The sequence below is a fragment of the Oncorhynchus gorbuscha genome, linkage group LG03 (assembly GCF_021184085.1).
Source record: "Oncorhynchus gorbuscha isolate QuinsamMale2020 ecotype Even-year linkage group LG03, OgorEven_v1.0, whole genome shotgun sequence".
NCBI classification, from domain to species: Eukaryota; Metazoa; Chordata; class Actinopteri; order Salmoniformes; family Salmonidae; genus Oncorhynchus; species Oncorhynchus gorbuscha.
Window position 1 is genome coordinate 19,143,173 of NC_060175.1, and position 26,772 is coordinate 19,169,944.

Below are 26,772 nucleotides of genomic sequence, written 5' to 3' on the forward strand. Positions count from 1 at the left end.
ACACGTTTTATATCCTTCTGACCTATCGTCCCGCAACTGTCCCAGCGTCTGTTATGGACCGTCCCAGACACGTTTTGTATCGTCCTGCAACTGTCCCAGCGTCTGATGGCAACTTGCCAGGGGAAGATGGGCACCACTCACTGATGGCAACTTTCCAGGGGAAGATGGGCACCACTCACTGATGGCAACTTGCCAGGGGAAGATGGGCACCACTCACTGCTCCCCTTTCTTACCTTCTTTTTCTGTCTCTCTCTCTGGTCTTGTGAAAGCTAGAGAAGAGAGCTGCCAGTATTTCCATCTCCGATCGAATTAAATGTACTTTGTCTGATATATTTGAAAATAAGATTAAACTTTTGGGAGGCCTGGATGGACACTACACGACTTTCAAAATCATAACATCTCTGAGCCTGTCACATTAAAGACTATCGTTCCTGTAGTTTTTTTGTTTTGCCAACATAGTGGTGCACACACAAAATTATCTGTCACAGACAGGCTGTCATACACTACAAGATCCTTTATTTGGTTGTGAGGATTTTTGAAACGACGCTGTCCCAGAAACCGCAACGAGTGTTTGTCACGAGCCAGACAGTGGCAAAACAAAGATCGAGCCAGACAGTGGCAAAACAAAGATCGAGCTAGACAGTGGCAAAACAAAGATCGAGCTAGACAGTGGCAAAACAAAGATCGAGCTAGACAGTGGCAAAACAAAGATCGAGCCAGACAGTGGCAAAACAAAGATCAAGCTAGACAGTGGCAAAACAAAGATCGAGCTAGACAGTGGCAAAACAAAGATCGAGCTAGACAGTGGCAAAACAAAGATCGAGCCAGACAGTGGCAAAACAAAGATCGAGCCAGACAGTGGCAAAACAAAGATCGAGCCAGACAGTGGCAAAACAAAGATCGAGCCAGACAGTGGCAAAACAAAGATCGAGCCAGACAGTGGCAAAACAAAGATCGAGCTAGACAGTGGCAAAACAAAGATCGAGCTAGACAGTGGCAAAACAAAGATCGAGCCAGACAGTGGCAAAACAAAGATCGAGCCAGACAGTGGCAAAACAAAGATCGAGCCAGACAGTGGCAAAACAAAGATCGAGCCAGACAGTGGCAAAACAAAGATCAAGCCAGACAGTGGCAAAACAAAGATCGAGCCAGACAGTGGCAAAACAAAGATCGAGCCAGACAGTGGCAAAACAAAGATCGAGCCAGACAGTGGCAAAACAAAGATCGAGCCAGACAGTGGCAAAACAAAGATCGAGCCAGACAGTGGCAAAACAAAGATCGAGCCAGACAGTGGCAAAACAAAGATCGAGCCAGACAGTGGCAAAACAAAGATCGAGCCAGACAGTGGCAAAACAAAGATCGAGCCAGACAGTGGCAAAACAAAGATCGAGCCAGACAGTGGCAAAACAAAGATCGAGCTATACAGTGAACAGCAGCTGGCCACACTTGTTACGTGTGCGGGGATTTGCACGGAGAAACACAAGAAGAAAAGACTACGAATTTGGGTGAGGCCATGGTTGGGGAGACGTGGCCAGTTTGGGTGGTTTGTACTGCAGAGAGAGTTGGGAGGTAAATAAAGCCCAATCCACACAGCTAGCTAGCCTGCTAATTTATGTTTTCATACAGTGCATGTAGTATGTCCTAATATCACTCAAATAACCAATAACAAGTACAGGTATTCAAAATCAATGAAATGATTTGGTTATGGGCCCATTCTACAGTATAAAGAAATAGGTTGCAATTGTGTTATGGCTTTAGCACCAAAACAAATTCCTAGAAATGATTGTTGCATGTCAATACAATGATCTGAATCTGATTCAGGACATTTAGCTAGGGCTACATTGTGCTCTGCCTTCACCTATACTTCCCCCCCCACATAATAGAGGCATGATAGGATGTGTTTCAGCAAGATTCTGCGAATGACCTCCGTCAAATTAGATTTCCTGCTGGGTATGGCGGGATCCCTCATCAGAAAGTAGGACACTAAGATGAGACAGGCAATCACTGTGAGGGAGCGGCTGTCTGAGTTTTTGAACATAATCATTTTGGCACATTATTGTTTTGTCTATTGAATATATATGTGTGCATTTGATGTTTTCTAAATGTTTGTCTTTTCTTGTGAAGGTGAAACGTTCAAATCCCAATACAGGATTGGGAAAACCACTGTGTCCAATATTGTTATGGAGACATGTGAAGCCCTGCATCAGGTCATGAAGGAAAAATTCCTGAAGATAGGCTTTGGTCACCACAGAGGACTGTAGGTATAAAGCTGTATTTTGAATCCCAAAACACAAACGCATTTTTTAAATTTCACTAATACACTATGTACCAATTATTCTCCTCTTGATTATTCTCAGACACCAGCATCGGAGGCTGAATGGCAGGCAATTACCAAATATTTAGAAAAGAAATGGCAGTTTCCGCATTGCCTTGGTGCTCTTGAGTTTTTCATGCAACCCCCTAGCCAACAGTGGCAGTATGTATCACTACTACATGTCTAGGTTCCCCATCCTCAAGATGGCTGCTGCGGATGCAAACTATGAGTTTGTTATGCCAGTGTGGGCACCCAGAGCACAATCTCCAATGCTGGGCTGTTTTCTCACACTGACTGCAGAAAAGCAATGGATTGGGGCCTTCTAAATGTTCTGCCACCTGAGCCACTAACTCAAATGTTGTGGTTCTGTACATGTTTGTGGGGGATGAGGCATACCCCCTATGGACTGACCTGATAAAGCCCTATCCAGATGGACCACGACCAGAGAAGCCGCAACTATCGCCTCAAAGGGCATGGAGAGTAGTTGAAAATGCCTTTGGCATCCTCGCTAACAGGCTGAGGCCGTGAACCAGACAAGGTTACGAAGATCACCATGGCCTTCCTCTGCATACACAACTTCCTCATAGAGCGTAGGTCTGAGGCGTGCACACCATCAGCGTTTGCAGACTGGGAGGATGCTGACCACTGGGTCATCGAGGGAGCCTGGAGGAGACATGGATTGTGGAGCCTGGAAGGGGATGTTAACCCCACAATCAGTGCAAAAGAACAATGCAACTTGCTAAGGGTTTCTTTTGTATCACCTGCAGGTCAGGTTCCATGGCTGGAGGATCACATTTAAGTAAGTCATGGACGCAATGGCTGTGTTCATATTCTGTTGTAAGGCAGCCATGCTTTACTGTGTGTAGCCTAATGTCTAAGAATGGATGTAGTTACCACTATTGAGTCTTGACTGACAAATGTGATAACAGCTGTACTTTCTTTTTCAATACAGTAATTGAAATAAAGTTATATAAAAGGCATTTTCAGTAACATATTTCAAACATTTATTTAAAGTAGTTCCAACCTGCAAATTACACATTCTAGTGTACCTACACCACACTTAACTTTTAGAATATTCCACCTGAGCTTTCAAAACACACTAAACTGAATACAAAACGGCACAACCATAAAACTAGGTCAACATTCCTTTCTTATTTACACCTGAAACTATAAATGTAGTCGTCCAGTACCAGTGTAAACATTTCTTCATTTATTTTAAAACACACAAAAAAGTGAGTGCAAACCACGTCTGCATGAAAAAAAGTACTTCTCCAAAAGCTGTTAAACATTTAGAAAAGAATTGCTCTTACAACAGAGTACTCCAGCACCAGTGGCGACATACTGAAAACTGAGTGCCAGTCACATTCGATCCTGAAAAGGTTACCTCTGCAAAGGCTGTCCTCAGAAATGCATATTGTACACAATTGTGTAGGCTATTTGTAAACATAAACCTCAAAATCAATCAAAAAGAAGTACAAGCATGGGGCCTTGCATTTACTGACTGTTACTGGGATCAACTTTGTGTTGCATCCTAGTAAAACATAGAGGCTCACGAATCTGAGGTGGCATGTACAGTAGGTGGTTCGGTAGGGGTTGTGCAGGTACTGTGTGTGTGAGATGCTGCTGGTGGTGGATATGAAGGTGGTGGTGGTGGTCTGTTAACTTCACGTTGTTTGGCGTCATTAACAGTATCCTAATGTCTCTTTTGACCGCTGTTTTGACTTGATGGGTCTTTTATTAGTTCAGCTGCCACCTGATTTCCAAATGTAACCTCTGTGTCAACAGGCTGCTTGGCGCCAGTATTCTGTACTTTTTCAGACATTCGCTTAAAACAAACAAGCTTCTGGAGCTGTCCTGCTCCGATCGCTTCTCTTTGCTGCGTTTCTTCTAAGGCATATTTTCAGTCTCCTTCCTGCTGGAGGTGGATGGATTCTCCGAGGGGCCGGGAGAAGGACTTCACTCAATAGGGGTACCACGTCGTGATTGAGGCTTAATTGCTCATATGTCAATTGTCAACGTGACAGGTCTTAACAGAGCTGTTGGCGATGCGGAGAAAGACATTTCAGATGTCTCTGACGTCCTCCAAGTTATCCTCTGTCTCGTGAAGCACATCTCTTTATCCTCACATGGAGCTGGAAGAGAGAGAACAAGTGTCAGTGACCTTCAGATGCTATTTCATCCTGTTTGATTTGTTTAAGTACTTCACAACAATCAATCTGTCAGGTAGGACGACATGCTCGATGGGTTGTGCAATATTATTGACAGTTGTATAACCTAAGGTTATAGTACATGATGTGCTCAATGTGTTTATGCTTACACTGGTCTCACTTTGGTGGTACATCACATCTTTTTGGGGGGTATCTACATTCTTCAAAAGCAAACACAGCCAGTCTGGATATTCCTGCTCCAACTTGGCTTTGGCGTTAGCAAAACATGCTCAATTCAAGGCGAAGAGTGGGCAATTGGGGCACAAACATTTTCATTGAACTATTTAAATGGCCGGTGGTAAGTGGCTTTGACCGTGACATTAAAGCCTGTAGCTATCTACATCAATAACAAAGTGATTAAAATGCCTGTAGCTAGCTACATCAATAACAAAGTGATTAAAATGCCTGTAGCTAGCTACATCCATAACAAAGTGATTAAAATGCCTGTAGCTAGCTACATCCATAACAAAGTGATTAAAATGCCTGTAGCTAGCTGCATCCATAACAAAGTGATTAAAATGCCTGTAGCTAGCTACATCCATAACAAAGTGATTAAAATGCCTGTAGCTACAGTGGTTCTTCCTTTAAAAGTTGCTTCATACTGCAGCAAACCTTGCGGGCTGACACAGAATTTTATGGGACGTTATTTAATTGTCAGCCATTGTTACCATTAATGCTAGTTATTGCTAGTTTGACCACCAGAGGGCATCTTTGAGAATCAGTTGATAGCCTTCAATATTGGCTGTACTAGATAATTTAAAACCTTTTTTTTGTAAGAACATAGTATATGGATTGATTTTAAGACATTTTGCTTAATTCATTTGATTAATATTATGGTGTTTCTATTCCATGAAAAATGAAAAAATTAAACCCTCAGGGTTTCCGTTAGGATGGAATCGAAAATATGGTGCTATACAAGGTGACGGTCGGGAGTAGGCTACAGTACTAAGAGCATAGCATTTCCACACCCTAATTGTAGTCTAACCAATACCCAAACGGAGATTCAGTGCAAAAACAAATCTCATTGATTTATCAAGACCAAGTCCCCATGCTTGTCTGAGCAGCTCGAAACGGTGCTGAAATAGTTGACCATACGCTATTGCTATTGCTTCAAATCCTATTGCTTCGAACTTCAGTATGCTTTTTAAATAAATAAGACCTACACCACTTTTAACAGCACATTACTCAACACTAGTGAGACTCATGTCACCTACGGTAGGTCAAAAGTATATCTAAAAATGTTTTTTTCAAAGTCGTGACTCCGCCAATAATTGCATTTAGAGGATTGGAGGATTCTAAATGTCTAAGGAGCATTTTATCAGTTAGTGTATTTGAGTTTAACCACAATATTTGTTGAATTTGTTCTGTCTTGTTTAAAAAATTGATATTTTGGAGAGGATTTTGTTTTTCAATAACCTAAAATGACCTAACATTTTTACTAATTTGTAAATAAAGCCAGTTTGTTATTTTATAATTTTATTTATATTTTTAGAGGGAGAGAACTTAAAAGCCTACCGTCGATTCATGGGTCTCCCGGTCGGGTCAGGAGTAGACTGCAGTAAGAGCAAAATAATCCTAACATTTCCACACCCTAATTGTAGTCTTCATTTCTCTTAGAATAAAACCTAGTGTAACAAATGTTTTTAGTAAGTAATACTGAGGAATAGTAACAAACAATAAGTGTGTTTTTCCGGATGTGCGAGTGCAGGACAGAGGAATAGCAATTTTTACACTATTGTTCTAAAATCACCTTCATCCTCACCATTCAGTTAATTGAAATTCAATTTTGAAGTCATGCACAATTATTAGTTTCTATTTGGTGTATGTCGCCCATTCATTGTCAAATAAGAGAGACTGTAGTTCCTTGTGACCGAAAAGCATAATCAGTGCTCTAACTTCCCCTTGCGCTGGTCTGGAGCAATGAACTTGTGACGCAGGGTACCGTAATAAACCACAAATTCCATCGAAGTCCCACAGCATAATCGCAAAACTTTTAGTTGAGCAACTGCTATCTACATTCATAACAAAGTGATTTGAAATGCCTGATAGTGATAAGCTGTTCTTCCTTTAGCATGGCAATAATGTAAATGGAAAGCAACCTAACGTTAGCTGGTTATCAAGCTATTTTGCTCACCTGGTTGTTTAAGAGCAGTGGCAATGTCTTTCCAGCTCTTTTCTTTTTCAGTCCCGTTGTGGTGAAACTCAAAAGAGACATCGGACAGGCACTTTGGATCTTGCCAAAGTTCCACCAGCCTCCGTTCCATCTCGTGTGCACAGACCGTGGAGTGCTCCCAGCTCTTCGAAGCAATGTTTTTTTTATGCTACGCTAGCTAGCGTCCACCTCTTCCGCCTGATTTCGTCACGAGCTTTCATTGCTGATTGCAGTTCTCAAAACTTGTCGTTGCACATCTCACATTACAAGAGCATTGCAGATTTTGTGCCAAATTTTAAAATCAAACATATTTGAAAATATCGGGACGTAAACGAGCGTCGGTGACAGCCGCACGCCCTGAGTAGGTAACAATATGGGGATTTTGTCACCGATCTCAAACATATCGCTGCCAAAATCGCTTAGTGTCCACCCGGCTTTACTCACAATTCACAAATTAATAAAGGCCTAGATATAGAATTAGCCTGCAGTACAGCTCTAGTACTTTGGTGAACATGCTGTCAATGCAGATTGAAATTGGTTTCTTGCACACGTTTACACTGGCCCCATTTGTCCCTATCTGCACCACTGGTGTCACACTCCAATTATTTATTAATTGTGCTGCACTCTACTGGTTCTGATTCTATTAGACATATAGCATAGGCAGTGAGCGTAGCATTAGCCCCATGAAAGGGCTTTTTCCCAGTTGTTGTTTCTGTATTGCACTAGCTAGATCAGAACCACATATAAACAACTGGTGATGATTATGCTGACACAGATAGCCAACGTAAGGATGTGACCCTTTCACCCCCAATCCCTTGCTCTCTCTGCCCTGGTAGAGCAACAGATTTGCACAAAACGAATGCAAGTAAAACAGAATTTGTAATTCCAGATGTCACTTGCTGTCTATGTTGCTGTTGTGTGAGCAAAAGTGATGCAACTTGATCTTTGCTCTCTGTATGTGTAAGGACTACTAAATGCTACTTGATGCTATGTCAAGAGGGAAAGCAGCCTCTGTGTCAGAAGCACAACCACAGTGTACGCACACACAACCCTTACTGTCCCGACCTCTTGCTTCCCACCGACATCATTTTATTCCTGAGGGAAACAGTCCCGCGTCCATCAGTAGTGGAAAAGCAAAACAAAAACCTGCTACTCATGGTTGCTATAATGTGAATAGGATAGACACATGAACACAAAGGACTACCAGTGTGTCTGACGTACAGCATAAGAAAACAACAGATTTAAGAGAGGAAAGGGAAGCAAGTGGGCACAATAGCAGTCAGTGTATTAATGGAGTCATTAAAGGGACAGTGCCTTGTTCTACACAACAGATGGTGTGGGACAGGGACGTATCTTAACTCTAGATTTGACCACCTTTGGGGTCTGAACATCAGACAAACGTTAATTTCGGTGTGAACCATAACCGTTAACACTTATTGCTAGCTAATTAGACATTAGTTCAAAGTGACTAGATATGGTCTTTAAAGTGTTAATTCAGGATGTTGCCAATGAAGTCCTTTATCTACTTCCCCAGAGTCAGATGAACTCGTTGATACCGTTTATGTCTTTGCGTGCAGTTTAAAAGTAGTTGCTAACTAGCGTTAGGGCAATAATTGGAGGACTTTGAGAACTGATGGTATATACCATAAACTTCCAGTCATTGTGCTTCCTTCATACTGGATACAGAGACATAAAAATAGTATTCATGAGTTCATCTGACTCTGGGGAAGTAGATAAAGTGCTTAGTTAATGGTAACCTCATCAACCGTGCACACTGACTGCATTCAACACCATGTGCTTGCTTGGGACTAGTGAAGCGATTTAAATAGCTTGAGTTAAGATTTTTTTTCTCAGCCAAGTGTCCTTAATATGGCTAGCAGTTAACGGGCCTCTGTAATATGGTTAACATATTGAGCTAACTTTAGCCATATTATGATCACACTAACTGCTAGCCATATTATTAAACTGGCTCTGTAACTGCTTAATATGACTAGCAGTGCATGTGGTCTTGATATGGATAGCAGTGCATGTGGTCTTGATATGGCTAGCAGTTAGTGTGATGTTGATATGGCTAGCAGTGCATGTGGTCTTGATATGGCTAGCAGTGCATGTGGTCTTGATATGGCTAGCAGTGCATGTGATCTTGATATGGCTAGCAGTTAGTGAGATATTGATAGGGCTAGCAGTTAGTGAGATATTGATATGGCTAGCAGTGCATGTGATCTTGATATGGCTAGCAGTGCATGTGATCTTGATATGGCTAGCAGTTAGTGAGATCTTGATATGGCTAGCAGTTAGTGAGATCTTGATATGGCTAGCAGTTAGTGAGATCTTGATATGGCTAGCAGTTAGTGAGATCTTGATATGGCTAGCAGTTAGTGTGATGTGGATATGGCTAGCAGTGCATGTGATCTTGATATGGCTAGCAGTGCATGTGATCTTGATATGGCTAGTAGTTTGTGTGATCTTGATATGGCTAGTAGTTTGTGTGATCTTGATATGGCTAGCAGTTTGTGTGATCTTGATATGGCTAGCAGTTAGTGTGATCTAGATATGGCTAGCAGTTGCATTGCTAGAGATCTACAGATCGTATATAATACAAGAGTAGGCCTATGCCCCAGGGTTCAACCTGTCCCTGGTCGAGTCTGTAACACCTACATGTTTCAAGTAGACCACCATAGTCCCTGTGCCCAAGAACACCACGGTAACTTTCCTAAATGAGTACCGACCCGTAGCACTCGGGTCTGTAGCAATTCAGTTATTTGAAAGGCTGGACGCAATCTCGATTGCACTCTACACTGACCTTTCCCACCTGAACAAAAGGAACACATGTGAGAGTGCTGTTCATGGACTACAGCTCAATGTTCAACACCATAGTGGTCTCCAAGCTCATCACTAAGCTGATGTCCCTGGGACTGAACACCTTTAACTGGATCCTGGACTTCCTGATGGGCCGCCCCCAGGTGGTGAGGGTAGGCAACAACACATCCACCACGCTGACCCTCAACACGGGGGCCCCTTACAGGTGTGTGCTTAGTCCCCTCCTGTACTCCCTGTTCACCCGCAACCGCGTGGCCGCACACGACTCCAACAACATCAAGTTTGCAGATAACAGGACGTTTATGGGCCTGGTCACCAACAGTGATGAGACAGCCTTTCGGGAGTAGGTCAAAGACCTGGCCGTGTGGTGCCAGGACAACAACTTCTCCCTCAACGTGAGCAAGACAAAGGAGCTAATCGTGGACAGGAAATGGAGGGCCGAACATGCCCCTATTCACATCAATGGGGCTGTAGTGGAGTGGGTCAAGAGCTTCAAGTTTCTCTGTGTCTACATCGCTAAGGACCTATCATAGTCCAATCACACCAAAACCATTGTGAAGAGGGCACAACAACACCTTTCCCTCTCAGATGGCTGAAAAGATTTGGCATGGGCCCTCAAATTCTAGAGCTGCGACATTGAGCACAACTTGCCTGGCTGCATCACTGCTTCAACTGCTTGGCATCTTGCATCTTGGCGCGACAGAGTGTAGTGCTTACGAGCTACTTGCCACCCAGAACCTCTATACCAGGCAATGTCAGAGGAAGGCCTTCAATTGTCAGACCCAAGACAGACTATTCTCTCTGCTGCCGCATAGCAAATGGTACCAGAGCGCTAAGTCTGGGACCAAAAGGCTCCTGAACAGCTTCTATCCCCAAGCAATAAGATTGCTAAATAGCTACTTGCACAATTTGCATTAACCCTTTTGGCACTAGCTTCTTTTGACTCTGCACATACAATGGACTACACTCACACATACTGACACTCCAACACGTACACACAGACACACTCACTCACACATCATGTGCACACATTCACCACACACACAAACATTCCCACACTCAACACATACGCTGTAGCTACTGTCTTATCTATCCTGTTGCCTAGTCACTTTACCCCTACCTATATGTACATATCTAACTCAATTTCCTCGTAACCCTGCACATCGCCTCAGTACTGGTGTCCCATGTATCAAGCTATCATTGCTCATCGTGCTTATTCCATGTTTAGATATTTTTTTTATATTATTCTGTTATTGTATTCTGCATTGTAGGGAAGGGCCTATACGTAAGCATTACACTGTTTGTCTACACCTGTTGTTTACAAAGCATGTGACATTTGCAATTTTATTTTGTGTAACACCCTGACAACAAAAGATCCCAACTATAGATAGATACAGTAGAAAGATGTGTGGCAGCCCACAACCACAACAATAACAATCTGGAGAGGGAGCGGGAGGGAGCGAGACGAGTATAGAGAGGGAAGTAAAACCGAGAGACAGACTGTGCTTGTGAGTAAAGCCTCTTTCTTTGGCAGCAACAACACAAGTGTTCCAGTAGGTCTTAGTTAGCATGGTTCTAGGATAGTGCCACAGAAAGCTGAGTGTGTGTGTAACATACAGCTCACGGTGTTGGAGGGGGTGAGGTTTCGGTGTGTTAGTGTGCATATCATGCTTGTTGCTGTGTGTGTGCGCAGGTGGAACAGGAAAGACGGATCTTGGTAACTGGCAGGGGTACTGAAACACTGTTAGCATGTCTGCTTTTGTGGCCGGATGCTTAAGCATTGTTTAGTCTTTTGCTCTCTCTCGTTAACTGTTTAGTCTTTTGCTCTCTCTCTTACTCTCTCTCGTTAACTGTCCCGTTTCCCTCGAAAAATGGGAAGGAGTTAATGCATGCTTTGCCATCACAGCCAAGTACAAAATGTATTTTCTCAATCTTTTATGATCAAGTTAAGAGAGATTCTAGCCTACAGCTATGACTGAAAAAAATTGTCTGGGAAGTATATTTTTGTTTTACCTTAGGTTCTTTCCTCTCCTAAAGTGATTACCTAGGACTTTCAATACTTTAATTTGACCATTTCAGTTTCTCTCTCGCTCTCTCACACACACCCCTTGTCACCCACACTCCCCCCTCTCTCTTTATCTCGGTCTGTCCTCTTCCACGCAGGCTCAGGCTGGACATTTCAACGTTTCTCCCTAGTCATGCATAGGCTTCCTCTGCCTGAGCTTCCTTTCATTTGTGTGTCAGTGGTACTGGTGTTGGTGATCGGCTTGTACATGGTCAGGCTGACAGTCTCCCCAGAGGCCCAGTAAAACAACATAGCTGGAACAGCTCAGCTCTGGCTTCCAAGCTAATCACAATCACATTTTTAAACTTAAACGACCGCTCCACTCTCCAGCCAGCCAGACAGACACAGAGATGGTGAGAGGCAGAGCGAGGAAAGAACAGCAGAGCACAGTACTGCACACATCTGGGAGGAAACAGATATTCATATGCCACACACATGCTGCGTACCGTCATATATAATGCTTTCCTAAAGTATTCAGAACCCTTGACATTTTCCACATGTTACGTTATAGCCTTATTCTTAAATGGATTAAAAAACAATATTTCCTCATCAATCTTCACAAATTACCCCATAATGACGAAGGAAAAACAGGTTTTTAGACATTTTTGCAAATGCATTACCAATACCTTATTTACATAAGTATATTCAGACCCTTTGCTATGAGACTCAAAATTGAGTTCAGGTGCATCCTTTTTCCATTGGTCATCCTTGATATTTCTACAGGTTGATTGCATTGCACCTGTTGTAAATTCCATTGATTAGACATGATTTGAAAAGGCACACACCTGTCTATTTAAGGTTCTACAGTTGACAGTGCATGTCATACAAAAAAACAAACGAGCCATGAGGTCGAGGGAATTGTCCGTAGAGCTCCGAGACAGGATTGTGTGGAGGCACAGATCTGGGAAAGGGTACAAAAAAATGTCAGCATTGAAGGTCCCCAAGAACAGAGTGGCCTCCATAATTATTAAATGGAAGTATTTCGGAACCACCAAGACGCTTCCTAGAGCTGGCTGCCCGGCCAAACTAAGCAATGGGGGAGAAGGACCTTGGTCATGGAGGTCACCAAGGACCCAATGGTCACTGACAGAGTTCCTCTGTGTAGATGGGAGAACCTTCCAGAAGGACAACAATCTCTGCAGCACTCCACCAATCAGGCCTTTATTGTAGAGTGGGTAGGCGGAAGCCACTCCTTGGTAAAAGGCATATGACAGCCCACTTAGAGTTTGCCAAGGTACCTAAAGACTCTCGGACCTTGAGATCCAAGATTATCTGGTCTGATGAAACCAAGATTGAACTCTTTGTCCTGAATTCCGAGCATCAATTCTGGAGGAAACCTGGCACCATCCCTATGGTGAAGCATGGTGGTGGCAGCATCATGCTGTGGGGATGTTTTACAACGGCAGGGACTGGGTGACTAGTCAGGATCGAGGGAAAGATGAACGGAGGTAAGTATAGCGAGATCCTTGATGAAAATCTGCTCCAGAGTGCTCAGGACCTCCGACTGGGGCAAATGTTCACCTTCTAATAGGACAATGACCCTAAGCACACAGCCAAGACAATGCAGGGGTGGCTTCGGGACAAGTCTCAATGTCCTTGAGTGGCCCAGCCCAGACTTGAACCCAATCAAACATATCTGGAGAGACCTGAAAATAGCTGTGCAGCAACGCATCCAACCTGACATAGCTTTGTAGGATCTTTAGAGGAGCATGGAAGAAACTACCCAAATACTGGTGTGCCAAGCTTGTAGCGTTTTTCTCGTCATTATTTGGAATTGTGTGTAGATTTGAGGAGGGGGGGGGGGATAATCAATTTTAGAATAAGGCTGTAACTTCACTAAGTTGAAAAAGTCAAGGGGTCTGATTACTTTCTGAATGCAGAACCCATTCAGTATCCCTTTTCCCCTAACCTTAACCCCCAAAACGAACCCTAAACCTAATTATTAACATATTTCTGTTCTTAACCCTAAACCTCCTAGAAATAGTCCCTACAAGTTAAAATACTAACAATGTCCTCAGTTGGTTAAATTTTTGTTTATTTACTATTCTTGTGACAAGTATATTTAAACACACACCAACAGCCTTATTAGACTGAGGGACGGGTGTGCCTTCTCAGCATATTTAGCCTGTGTTTAAACATTCATTCACATGCATGCACGAAACACACCACACACTAATCCAGACATCCCCCACCTTACAACACATTACCCCAGATTTCTGTGTTCAATTTGCATGACCACACATTTATGAGTATGAGCTGGTGTTGGATTTAACTTAGAACACATGAGACGGTGAGCACCACAAAGCTATAACAAAAGACTATTGGCCTGATGGCTTGAACTTTCAATGATTTGACATGAATTAGACACATTTGTCTGAAATGTTCTCTCACCTCCGATGCTACTATACTGAACTAAAATATAAACGCATCAAAATTTCAATTTTTTTACTGAGTTACATTTCATAGAAAGGAATCAGTCAATTGAAATGAATTCTTTAGGCCCTAATTTATGGATTTCGTATGAGGGGCGCAGCCATGGATGAGCTTGCGAGAGCATGGGCTGGGCCGGCTCTCAAGATGGTGGCCTATCAGAATGAGTTTTTCCCTACAAAAGGACTTTATTACAGACAGAAATACTCCTAATCAATCTCCCCCTCAGACGATCCTGCAGTTGAAGAAGCTGGATGTGGAGGTATTGGTTACACGTGATCTGCGGGTGTGAGGCCGGTTGGCTGCACTGCCAAATTCTCTAAAACGACATTGGAGCTTATGCCAGAGAAATTAACATTCAATTCTCTGGCTCCTTCAAAACTTTAGACATCTGTGCCATTGTGTTTTGTGACAAACTGCACATTATAGAGTGGTCTTCTATTGATCCCAGCACAAGGTGCCCCTGTGTAATCATTAGGTTTGCACATTTTGGGGAATATTAAGAGGGAATTAATGGAAATATATGCAAATTAATATTAATACCATTTAAATGTAGATGTGTTTTGCATTAGACATATTTACCATATCATATAGAGACAGAAACATAAACATTTACCTTATCATAAGTAGACATAATTGCCAATGAATAAATCCTTCCAATAGAAATTTAAAGAAAAAAACTTTAGTTACAAATGGAACTTTCTTGAACTTCTTCTGATCCAAGATGGCGGAGCAGTGCAAGACGTGTTTGTCATTTTCCCGTTTAGTTTTTTTTCCGTATTTTTTTTTCTTTCTTCTTTTTCCATTTTTAAATTAAATAAACCTTCCGGCAACCCGCCTCACCCAATGTGATACGGATCTGCTATTTTTAGACCTTATAGCTAGAACCTCCATCAGAGGCTAGCCATCAGATGCTAACCAGCTAATTAGCTATTAGCTATTTAGTCATTGTTAGCCACTGCTAGCGGCCTTTACCTTCAGCTCCGACACCAGCCACTTTTAGCCTGGAACATACCGGACTTCTCTTCTCCACTATATCACCAGATACCTGCCGTACACTCTGGACCAGTACTCCATATCATAGCAGCTAGCTAGCTGATACTGAGTGGCTCAGCCCCAAAGCTAGCCTTGAGCCAGGCCCATCTCCCGGCCTGCTCAGTGGCCCCTATGATCACTTGGCTACACAGCTGATGCCTCCCGGACTCTTCACTAGCACAACTAGAAGCCACTACATCACCGGATTCCTGCCGTAAGCTCTGGACCTTTGCATCGGCTCATCGCAGCTAGCTAGCTGATACCGAGTTGCTTTAGTGGCTCTACGCCCTTGTCCCGAAGCTAGCACCAATTAGCCTCGAGCCAGGTGCATCTCCCAGTGAGCAAACACAATTACTCCATCTACAATACCTCTTTTGCCAATTGGCCTGGACCCTTTGTCAACACGGAGCTCCGCCAATCCATCATGACTGGTCTGCCGACGTAATTCCGTCCATTGTGCCCTCAACTGACCATTGCCGGACGTAGGTGAAGACGCTTCTGCTAGCCCCGGCCTGCTATCTTTATGTACGCCGTGTCTCCCACTTGCTAGCGTAGTAACGACTACCTAGCGGCTTCCCTGTTTCATCTATTGCTGTTCACTGGACCCTATGATCACCTGGCTACATAGCTGATGCCTGCTGGACTGTTCATTAATCACTCTACTCCATTTTGTTTATCTGTTGGCCCCAGCCTCAAACTAAGGGCCTGTGTGTAGTTCACTAACCCTCTCTGTCTATTCATCACCATTTTACCTGTTATTGTCTTAGCTAATTAGCTGTTGTCTTAGCTGGCTCTCCCAATCAACACCTGTGATTGCTTTATGCCTCGCTTTATATCTCTAATGTCAATACGCCTTGTATACCGTTGTTTAGGGTAGTTATCATTGTTTTATTTTACTGCGGAGCCCCAATCTCCACTCAACATGCCTCTTTTGTCCCACCTCCCATACATGCAGTGACCTCACCTAGCATAACTAGTGCCTCCACAGATGCAACCTCTCTCATCGTCACTCAATGCTTGGGTTTACCTCCACTGTACCCGCACCCTACCATACCCCTGTCTGTACATTATGCCCTGAATCTATTCTACCACACGCAGAAATCTGCTCCTTTTGTTCTCTGTCCCCAATGTACTAGATGACCGATTTTGATAGCCTTTAGCCATACCCTCATCCTACTCCTCCTCTGTTCCTCGTGTGATGTGGAGGTCTCATTTGTTGACTTCTGTAACCGTAAAAGACTTGGTTTTCATGCATGTTAACATCAGAAGCTTCCTCCCTAAGTTTGTTTTACTCACTGCTTTAGCACACTCCGCCAACCATGACGTCCTTGCCGCGTCTGAATCCTGGCTTAGGAAGGCCACCAAAAATTGAGATTTCCATCCCCAACTACAACATTTTCCATCAAGATAGAACTTCCAAAGTGGGAGAAGTTGCAATCTACTGCAGAGATAGAACTTTGCAGGCTGTCATACTTTACAGGTCTATGCCCAAACAGTTTGAGCTTCAAATTTAAAAAATGAACCTCTCCAGAAATAAGTCTCACTGTTGCCGCCTGGTATAGACCCCCTCAGTTCCCAGCCATTTTCATCAACCTGGTCAAGGCTTTCGACTCTCTCAATCATTGTATTCTTATCGGCAGACTCAACAGCCTTGGTTTCTCAAATGATTGCCTCGCCTGGTTCACCAACTACTTCTCAGACCGAGTTCAGTGTGTCAAATTGGAGGGCCTGTTGTCCGGACCTCTGGCAGTCTCTATGGAGGTACCACAGTGTTCAATTCTCGGGCCGGCCGTTTTCTCTGTGTATATCAATGATGTCGCTCTTTCTGCGGGTGATTATCTGATCCACCTCTACGCAGACGACACCATCTAGCCCTTCTTTGGACACTGTGTTAACTAACTTCCAAACGAGCTTTAATGCCATACAACACTCCTTCTGTGGCCTCCAACTGCTCTTAAACACTAGTTAAATTAAATGCATGCTCTACATCCGATCGCTGCCCACACTCGCCCGCCGGACTAGCATCCATCCTTATGATGGACGCTTCTGACTTAGAATATGTGGACAACTACAAATACCTAGGTGTCTGGCTAGACTGTAAACTCTCCTTCCAGACTAATATTAAGCATCTCCAATCCAAAACTAAATCTAGAATCGGCTTCCTATTTCGCAACAAAGCCTTCTTCCCTCACGCTGTAAACTGACTATCCTACCGATCCCCGACTTCCGCTATTTAATTTACAAAATAGGTTCCAACACTCAGACTGCATCCAAATTGCTGAGTAATCGGCTGGCCCTCGCTACATATTCTTCGCCAGACCCACTGGCTCCAGGGCATTTATAAGTCTTTGCTAGGTAAAACTCTGCCTTATCTCAGCTCACTGGTCAACATAACACCCACCTGTAGCACACGCTCAAGCTGGTATATCTCACTGGTCATCCCTGAAGCCAACACCTAGTTTGGCCGCCTTTCCTTCCAGTTCTCTGCTACCAATGACTGGATAGATTTGTAAATATCGCTGAAGATGGAGACTTATATCTCGCTCACTAACTTTAAGCATCAGCTATCTGAACAGCTCACCGATCGCTGCAGCTGTACATAGCCCATCTGTAAATAGCCTATCCAACAACCTACCTCATGTTGTTTTTATTTACTTGTTTTGCTCTTTTGCACACCAGTTCTACTTCTGCATGATCATCTGCACATTATTTGCTTCATCTGACTATGTTCCTCCATGGAGTCTAAACACCTTCTGATTCCAGGAGGACCATGAGCTGTTGCTATCGAGGTGTCTGATTCCTCATTTTCACCTCGAATAGAAGCAGAGGAACTTTATGCACTTGGACAGATGGTTCTGCATATTTGTTGCATTCTTCACATATGATTTGGCACAGTATTTGCAAATGTACACAGCTTTTCCTTCTACATTAGCTGCAGTGAAATATCTCCACACATTATTTTCATGTAAACATTAGAACAAAATTTGTATTTTTTTTCTAAATACAATTCTATGTACAGATAAATAGTTAAACAGTTAGATTAAACAACTCCTTTTGAAAGATACATGTTTTAAAATGAAACATGTATGGAAACAGGTGAAATAACACTCCTCCAGTTAGTAGGCTCAAGCAAGTGAAAACACACATGGTAGCAAAAACTAACTAGCAGAAATTGTTAACAAGTTAGAAATTATTAAAACACACTTTGCTGTAGGCTACTATTTACTAGTTAACAAAAAAATTAATATAAAATATATTCACCCCATCCAGTATTAAAGCATGTAGTCCTTGGCTCAGACAGTGTGGTAGTGTGCAAGATTTTGAGAATCAGCTGTACATATGATGGAAGAGTACACTGTGGATGCAGAGGGTTGCAATTCCAATGAATTGGGGATAGTTTAACCAAAATATGCCACAAGACCTAGAATTGCCGTATGTGTATCCCACAAAAAAGGTTCCCTGTTTGTTATAACAAACTTTTTTGATGAATTTAAGCAAAATTCCCCAAATTCCTGGGCTTAACTTCCCATGGAAAATGTCCTGAAAAATTCTCGACATTTTACTGGAAATTTTCTGACCCCTTGCACCTCTAGTAATGATCATGATTTTTGAACAGTTTATTGATATGCCACACCTGTCAGGTGGATGGATTATCTTGGCACAGTAGAAATGCTCACTAACTAAACCATTTTGTGCACAGAATTAGAGAAATAAGTTGTTTGTGCATATGGAAAATTTGGTGATCTTTAGTTCCTGGGTGAAGGAGCTTACTTGATGACTTCAGTACCATTCCTACTACTTGGCGCTAAGCTCCATATGTAGCCATGCCATGTCCCCTTTTAGTAAGAGCTGCAATGTCTGCAGGGACACCCAAATACGATCATAGTAAGACTCCCAGATCGGAGCATTGGTTATGTCGCACTGTCCAACACCAAACTCACACAATCTGTCATAATCACACAATTTAATACCCTGGAGACGTTTTTGCAAATTAATTCTCACTCACATTTACTCTGAGGGAAAGAAATAAGAATATTTGTCTCGCATGCAGGCAGACGACGGCCATATCTGTAATTCAATTAATACTAGCATTTCCATTTGATATGCTAATGGTCACTTTTTGGCAAATGGAGGGGATTACACCGTCACTTTGTCTAGTCCAGGATATTCATTAGCACCAACCACAAGCACGACGCTGGGATAAATGGAATTTTCTCATCTCTAAAGGTCAAAGGAGTGCCGTCTTCGGTCGGTGCCCCATCGGTCGGAAAAATGCACATTCTCCCCGACAATTGAACCGTTTGTTTTTGCTGTTGAAATTCAAATGAGGGCTAGAAATTCTCATGAGATGTTTTTGTGAAAGAGGGGGAGAAGGAAAGGAGAGAGACCGATACTTGTTCACATCCTGTCTCATGCCACTGTGGGTAGAGGTCTTAGGATTGCCACACTCCTAGCATGAGCTCACCTCTGTCGCTCCTGTTAGCCCTGCCAAAACCACATTTAGTGTTTACAACAGGGAGCTGGTCATAGAATTAACCACACAGAACACTTAGTAGACTGAGCATGTCAGATCAACAGCGATACCAGAGAAAAGGTCTAAATTTCTAGCAATACTAGAAATGAATCCGTTTGTTGCCTGTATGGCCTTTCTGTCTTGTTCTGCACATTTCCTTGTATTGTTCCATAATTGTATTCAGCATTTCCCTTGTCGCTACTAATGCCATCTACTTTACTTTAGCACTTAGATGAGAGGCATTCTAAGCAACTTTTAACGGCTTTCGGCAGCACAAATAATGCTGTCATATTTTCCAATCTCTTCTCAAGTGATTGAAAAAAGGGAAGGTATAGCGGGAATGGTTGGCAGCCGCCGGAAGGGCTAGTCGCTTTGGGGTATTGGCGTAACATTGGCAGGTCATTTTCCTTGGCTGTTTGGGTAATATATTTACCCCCTGCTGCTCTGGGCTGGATTTGCAGAATAGATGAAGCTCTTACACTGTTGCGAAAGTAGCTGACCTAATTCTTCTTTTCTATGTGGCAGTGAATCAAGTCTGTTCTAGACAGTCTTTATCGAGTTGGACATTCCAGAATGTTAATTTAAGCCCCTGGTCTCTCTCTTCTTCTACATTTGTACATAGATAGGATCTCGCTCCTCTTCTCTATCTTTTACTCCTCTATTGTTGTCACTGATTGTCCCTCTCATCCTCCACCACCCCCCTCCTTATCTGTTTTCCTTTGTGGGAAAGTTCAGTACCCTCGGTCATTTACCCTTCTCCAATGAAACAACCCCACACACATTTATATTAGAGGTCGACCGATTAATCGGAATGACGGATTAATTAGGGCCGATTTCAAGTTTTCATAACAATTGGAAATCGGTATTTTTGGACACCGATTTGGCCGATTTAATAAAAAATAAAAAAATATTTAAAAAAATCTTAACACATTTTTATATTCAATGACGGCCTAGGAACGGTGGGTTAACTGCCTTGCTCAGGGGCAGAACGACAGATTTTTATCTTGTCAGCTCGGGAATTCAATCTTGCAACCTTAGAGTTAACTAGTCCAACGCATCAACTACCTGCCTCTCATTGCACTCCACGAGGAGCCTGCCTGTTACGCGAATGCGATAAGAAGCCAAGGTAAGTTGCTAGCTAGCATTAAACTTATCTCATAAAAAATAATCAATCGATCATAATCACTAGTTAACTACACATGGTTGATGATATTACTAGTTTATCTAGCGTGTTGCATATAATCGATGTGGTGCTCATTTGTGAAAAAGGACTGTCGTTGCTCCAACGTCTACCTAACCATAAACATCAATGCCTTTCTTAAAATCAATACACAAATATATATTTTTAAACCTGCATATTTAGTTATTGCCTGCTAACATGCATTTCTTTTAACTATGTAAATTGTGTCACATCTCTTGCAACAGAGTCGGGGTATATGCAGCATTTTGGGCCGCCTGGCTCGTTGCGAACTGTGTGAAGACTTTCTTCCTAACAAACGGTGGATGTTTTAACATTTGCGAAAAAAGAACAATCGTAGCACGACTGTACCTAATCATAAACATCAATGCCTTTCTTAAAATCAATACACAGAAGTATATATTTTTTAACTTGCATATTTAGCTAAAAGAAATCCAGGTTAGCAGGCAATATTAACCAGGTGAAATTGTCACTTCTTTTGTGTTCATTGCACGCAGAGTCAGGCTACAGTGGGAAAAAAAAGGAATGGGCCAAAATACCAGCAACAGTGTGTGAAAACGTTGTGAAGACTTACAGAAGACGTTTGACTCCTGACATTGCCAACAAAGAGTATATAACAAATTATTGAAAGTTTTGTTATTGACCAAATACTTATTTTCCACCATAATTTGCAAATAAATTCATTAGAAATCCTACAATGTGATTTTCTGGATTTCTTACTCCTCATTTTTTCTGTCATAGTTGAAGTGTACCTATGATGAAAATTACAGGCCTCACCTTTTTAAGTGGGAGAACTTGCACAATTGGTGGCTGAATATGCAACAGTTTGGGCCGCCTGGCTCGTTGCGAACTAATTTGCCAGAATTTTACATAATTATGACATAACATTGAAGGTTGTACAATGTGACAGCAATATTTAGACTCAGGGATGCCACCTGTTAGATAAAATACGGAACGGTTCCGTATTTCACTGAAATAATAAACATTTTGTTTTCGAAATGATAGTTTCCTTATTTGTCCATATTAATGACCAAAGGCTTGTTTTTCTGTGTTTTATTATGTTATATTTAAGTCTATGATTTGATATTTGATAGAGTAGTCTGACTGAGCGGTGTTAGGCAGCAGCTAGCTCGTAAGCATTCATTCAAACAGCACATTCGTCCAATTTGCCAGCAGCTCTTCGCTGTGCTTCAATCATTGAGCTGTTTATGACTTCAAGCCTATCAACTCCTGAGATTAGGCTGGTGTAACCAATGTGAAATGGCTAGCTAGTTTGCGGGGTGCGCGCTAATAGTGTTTCAAACGTCACTCGCTCTGAGACTTGGAGTAGTTGTTCCCCTTGCTCTGCAAGTACCGCGGATTTTGTGGAACGATGGGTAGAGCTGCTTCGAGTGTGGCTGTTGTCGATGTGTTCCTGGTTCTAGCCCAGGTAGGGCCGAGGAGAGGGACGGAAGCTATACTGTTACACTGGCAATACTAAAGTGTTTATTAGAACATCCAATAGTCCAATAGTATATGAACTACAAATGGTATAGAGAGAAATAGTCCTATATATACTATAACTTCAACCTAAAACCTCCAAGGTATTGAAGTCTCGTGTTAAAAGCAACCACCAGCTTTCATATGTTCTGAGCAAGGAACTCAAACGTTAGCTTTTTTACATGGCACATATTTCATTTTTACTTTCTTCTCCAACACTTTGTTTTTGCATTTTTTAAACCAAATTGAACATGTTTCATTATTTATTTGAGGCTAAATTGATTTTTGATGTAAGTTAAAATAAGTGGTCATTCAGTATTGTTGTCATTGTCATTAAAAAAATTGTCAGATGAATCGGTATCAGCTTTTTTTGGTCCTCCAATAATCGGTATCAGCGTTGAAAAGTCATAATCAGTCGACCTCTAGTTTAGACAAGGCTCCACATTGTTAATTACCCAGTCTTTGGTGTGGAAATCATGTCTGAAAGCAATATGTCCTAAGGAATGGTCTGTTTTGGTTTGTAAACTGTTCAACCCTCCTTCCTCTTTCAGTTTTCCCTCGGTCTGTCTCACATGGCAGCTGTTACTAGGCCTACTAGCCAGACTGGTTGACCTGGCAGGCGACCAGTCAATATAACTTACACATCATTTGGCAGGTTCAAGATCATTTACTGAGTGTTTTGGTATGTCTCGTTACAATCGAAAGCCAAAGCAGTTATAGTAAGTCCCGTTAAAAAGTTTGACAAACCTATTCTGCCCACTAGCTGTCAAAGTCCATTGCCCACTGATGCAGGAACATGCACAAACTGCTCTCCTTATTGCAATGGAACACTTTCAGCCTCACTGGTTATCACTAAAAGGTATCTCTTGCTTCTCTCATCTCTCTTCTCTCTCCCCCACCCCTGCTGTGTCTCACTTTTTAAAAATCTTCTACCCCCTGACTCACCATCTCGCTATCTCCATTTTTCTCTGTTCTCTTTTCCCCTCTTCCCTTTTCTATCTGTCTTTTCCTCTTTGTCCCTCTCTTCCTCTCTGTATAGCAGGGCAATGGAGTGTGTGGTGCTTCCAAACTGACCCCGGAAGCTACATGCGTAACTAGTCTTCATGGAGAGGGAAGGCGAGATGTGATCGTGGCACCTATCTAAAACTAAAGGAGTCATAGTCTCTAACTCTGAATGCTCGGCTATGAAAAGCCAACTGACATTTACTCCTGAGGTGCTGATCAGTGTCACCCTCTACAACCACTGTGATTATTATTATCTGACCCTGCTAGTCATCTATGAACGTTTGAACATCTTGGCCATGTTCTGTTATAATCTCAATCCGGCACAGCCAGAAGAGGACTGGCCACCCCTAGCCTGGTTCCTCTCTAGGTTTCTTCCTAGGTTCCGGCCTTTCTAGGTAGTTTTTCCTAGTCACTGTGCTTCTACATCTGCATTACTTGCTGTTTGGTGTTTTAGGCTGGGTTTCTGTACAGCACTTTGTGACATCGGCTGATGTAAAAAGGGCTTTATAAATACATTTGATTGATAGTGTGTGGTGAAAGATCGGCTGTGTTTACACAGGTACCCCAATTATTTTTACCACTAATTGGTTTATTTGACCAATCATATCTTAAGCCAATAATTTGGCAAAATATCAGAATTGGGATGCCTGTGTAAACACAGCCAAGAAGACACGGCAATGCAAATCCATTGTGAATGCAGCCAGTGCTGTCATAGTGCTTGGCAGCGCCATTTTGCACTTCTCTGTTCTAATCAGAGCGTGTAATCTAGTGGGTGAACTAATGGGGAGGAGGAGGAAACGGGTTTGTTCAGTGTATCAATGAATGGATTAATAGCCATGTAGACCTGTTTGTTTTTCTCGCATGGGTTACTTATCATTTTTCTCAATTTCTTGGTATGACGATTGTCTCCATGTTTGTATGACAAGTGTCATTCCTCATGCTGAAGATGTGAAGTCTGGACCAAGCTCTTGCTTTGGGAACTTCTTTCCTTTTCTCATTTTAGATTTGTATATGCCCCCTTTAGTTCATCCTCAGTTCTGTTGGCCAACTTGAAAACGTTCTCTAGACATTCTCTATCGCTACTGGTGCTAGCACGCTTTTCCTCATTTTATGAAATATTAGCCTATTATCCACTTAGCCTCTACCAGCATTGTTTCAAATATGCAGACCTATTCCAATACAAGCTAGACATTAATCACACCCCTCTCCTCGATGCGGTAACAATTTGGCCGGTGGACAACACGGGTATCATTGGCCCCAGACAAAAATATGAAGTCAAAGTGAGGAAACATTTATGACCGAATACAAGACACCAGTGATTCCTTTTAATGCCTTTCCCGTTGTACTCTTTTCCCCTTCTCTCCTTGTGGGATTTATAATGACGATGGATGCTTTTACGACTATCCTCTTGGGAGTAGTCGGTGCAGCAGCATGTCTGATGAGTTGTGAGCCTTCGCAGTGCTCTGGGTGTCCAGGTCAGGGGAGCTCATAAATGAACATGGACAGCGAAAGATGAGATGGGGAAAAGCGCGAAAGGGTTGGAGAATATAGGGACAACGAATCTTGACACTGGTATTTTGTAATAGACCTTTCTGAGGAGAGTTCGCATTTCATTATGTTCAACTCAGTGAACCGAACAACTAACATTATGGAGGAAATCAAGGTGGTTCACACTAGGGAAATCCCCATTTGAAAATGACATGGATAGTTTGTGACTAATATAATAACTTGCCAACTAGCATGCAATGCCAATGCGTAACAGGGTTGTACCCGTAGCCTAAACCAGGAGCAACACAAACATACAAAATACAAGCAAATTCAAACAGTGGCAACTCGAGCAGTTCCTGCTGAGCTGACAGGAACCCAGAACTGGCACTGACTGTAGCTGTCGAGGCGGAAATACCGCTTGCAAGCGGTCGCATTAAACCCACCCACATCAAGAGGATACACATGAAGAACACACAAGCACAACACGGCGAGCACCTTCAGATGAACTAAACCCTTGTGGTTTGTTGATCATATCTGACTACACCAGGGCTTTTCCTTCCTTCCTTGACAAGTCCATGGTGAAGGTGAGGGGCATGGTGGTGATGTGGAGGTGGAGAGAATACATGGGAAAGAGAAATGAACAGAGAAAGAGAGATAGTAGGGGGAAAGTGGGAGAAAGACAGAGGGAGTAGAGGAGAATATGTAACGAGAGGGGCAGAGTGCCTGTGGGGGGGGCTTGAGGAGATGCTTGGGGGGCTAAATGCTGATGCACACTGGGGCTGTGTTCAGTCATTGGAAGACTTTGTTATCCTTATTCTGTTTTTCCAAGGCTTTAGGGGTGGGGCGGTTGTGACACATGTTGTGTGCTGCTTGCATTCCTATCTGCAACACCACATAATATTTCATCAAACTGAATGCAACCCCAGTCTGTCTTTTAACTGTCCCTGGTTTAGGTTTCAGAACAGGAGTGTGGTGGGGGTGGGGCAGTGTGTAACTTGTGTAACCTGTCTTTTTAACTCTGTGCCTGGTTGAGGTTTCAGAACAGGAGTGTGGTGGGGGTGGGGCAGTGTGTAACTCCGGTCCTCTGGCAGTCTCTATGGGGATGCCACAGGCTTCAATTCTCAGGCCGACTCTTTTCTCTGTGTATATCAATGATGTTGCTCTTGCTGCGGGCGATTCCCTGATCCACCTCTACGCAGACGACACCATTCTATACACTTTCGGCCCGTCATTGAACACTGTGCTATCTAACCTCCAATCGAGCTTCAATGCCATACAACACTCCTTCCGTGGCCTCCAACTGCTCTTAAACGCTAGTAAAACCAAATGCATGCTTTTCAAACGATCGCTGCCTGCACTCGCTTGCCCGACTAGCATCACCACACTGTTTGGTTCCGACCTTGAATATGTGGATACCTAGGTGTCTGGCTAGACTGCAAAATCTCCTTCCAGACCCATATCAAACATCTCCAATCGAAAATCAAATCAAGAGTCGGCTTTCTATTCCGCAACGAAGCCTCCTTCACTCACGCTGCCAAGCTTACCCTAGTAAAACTGACTATCCTACCGATCCTCGACTTCTTCTACAAAATTGCTTCCAACACTCTTCTCAGCAAACTGGATGCAGTTTATCACAGTGCCATCTGTTTTGTCACTAAAGCACCTTATACTACCCACCACTGCGACTTGTATGCTCTAGTCGGCTGGCCCTCGCTACATATTCGTCGCCAGACCCACTGGCTCCAGGTCATCTACAAGGCCATGCTAGGCAAAGCTCCGCCTTGTCTCAGCTCACTGGTCACGATGGCAACACCCATCCGTAGCACGCGCTCCAGCAGGTGTATCTCATTGGTCATCCCTAAAGCCAACACCTCATTCGGCCGCCTTTCGTTCCAGTTCTCTGCTGCCTGTGACTGGAACGAATTGCAAAAATCGCTGAATTTGGAGACTTTTATCTCCAACTTCAAACATCTGCTATCTGAGCAGCTAACCGATCGCTGCAGCTGTACATAGTCTATTGGTAAATAGCCCACCCATTTTCACCTACCTCATCCCCATACTGTTTT

At 42.9% G+C, this 26,772-nt stretch overlaps 1 protein-coding gene across 5 annotated transcripts in view; it reads left to right on the forward strand.

The window, feature by feature from the left end:
• LOC124027397 (plexin-A1-like) overlaps positions 1–26,772 on the forward strand; it is a 404,375-nt gene that overhangs the window by 38,990 nt on the left and 338,613 nt on the right. The window contains exon 2 of one of the 5 annotated variants that reach the window (XM_046339848.1): positions 2,125–2,261. The exons of 3 other annotated variants lie outside the window; for them this stretch is intronic. The gene's annotated coding sequence lies outside the window, so the exon portion shown is untranslated. The remainder of the gene's footprint in view (positions 1–2,124; positions 2,262–26,772) is intronic. One more of the 5 variants, XM_046339847.1, reaches the window with a different exon arrangement.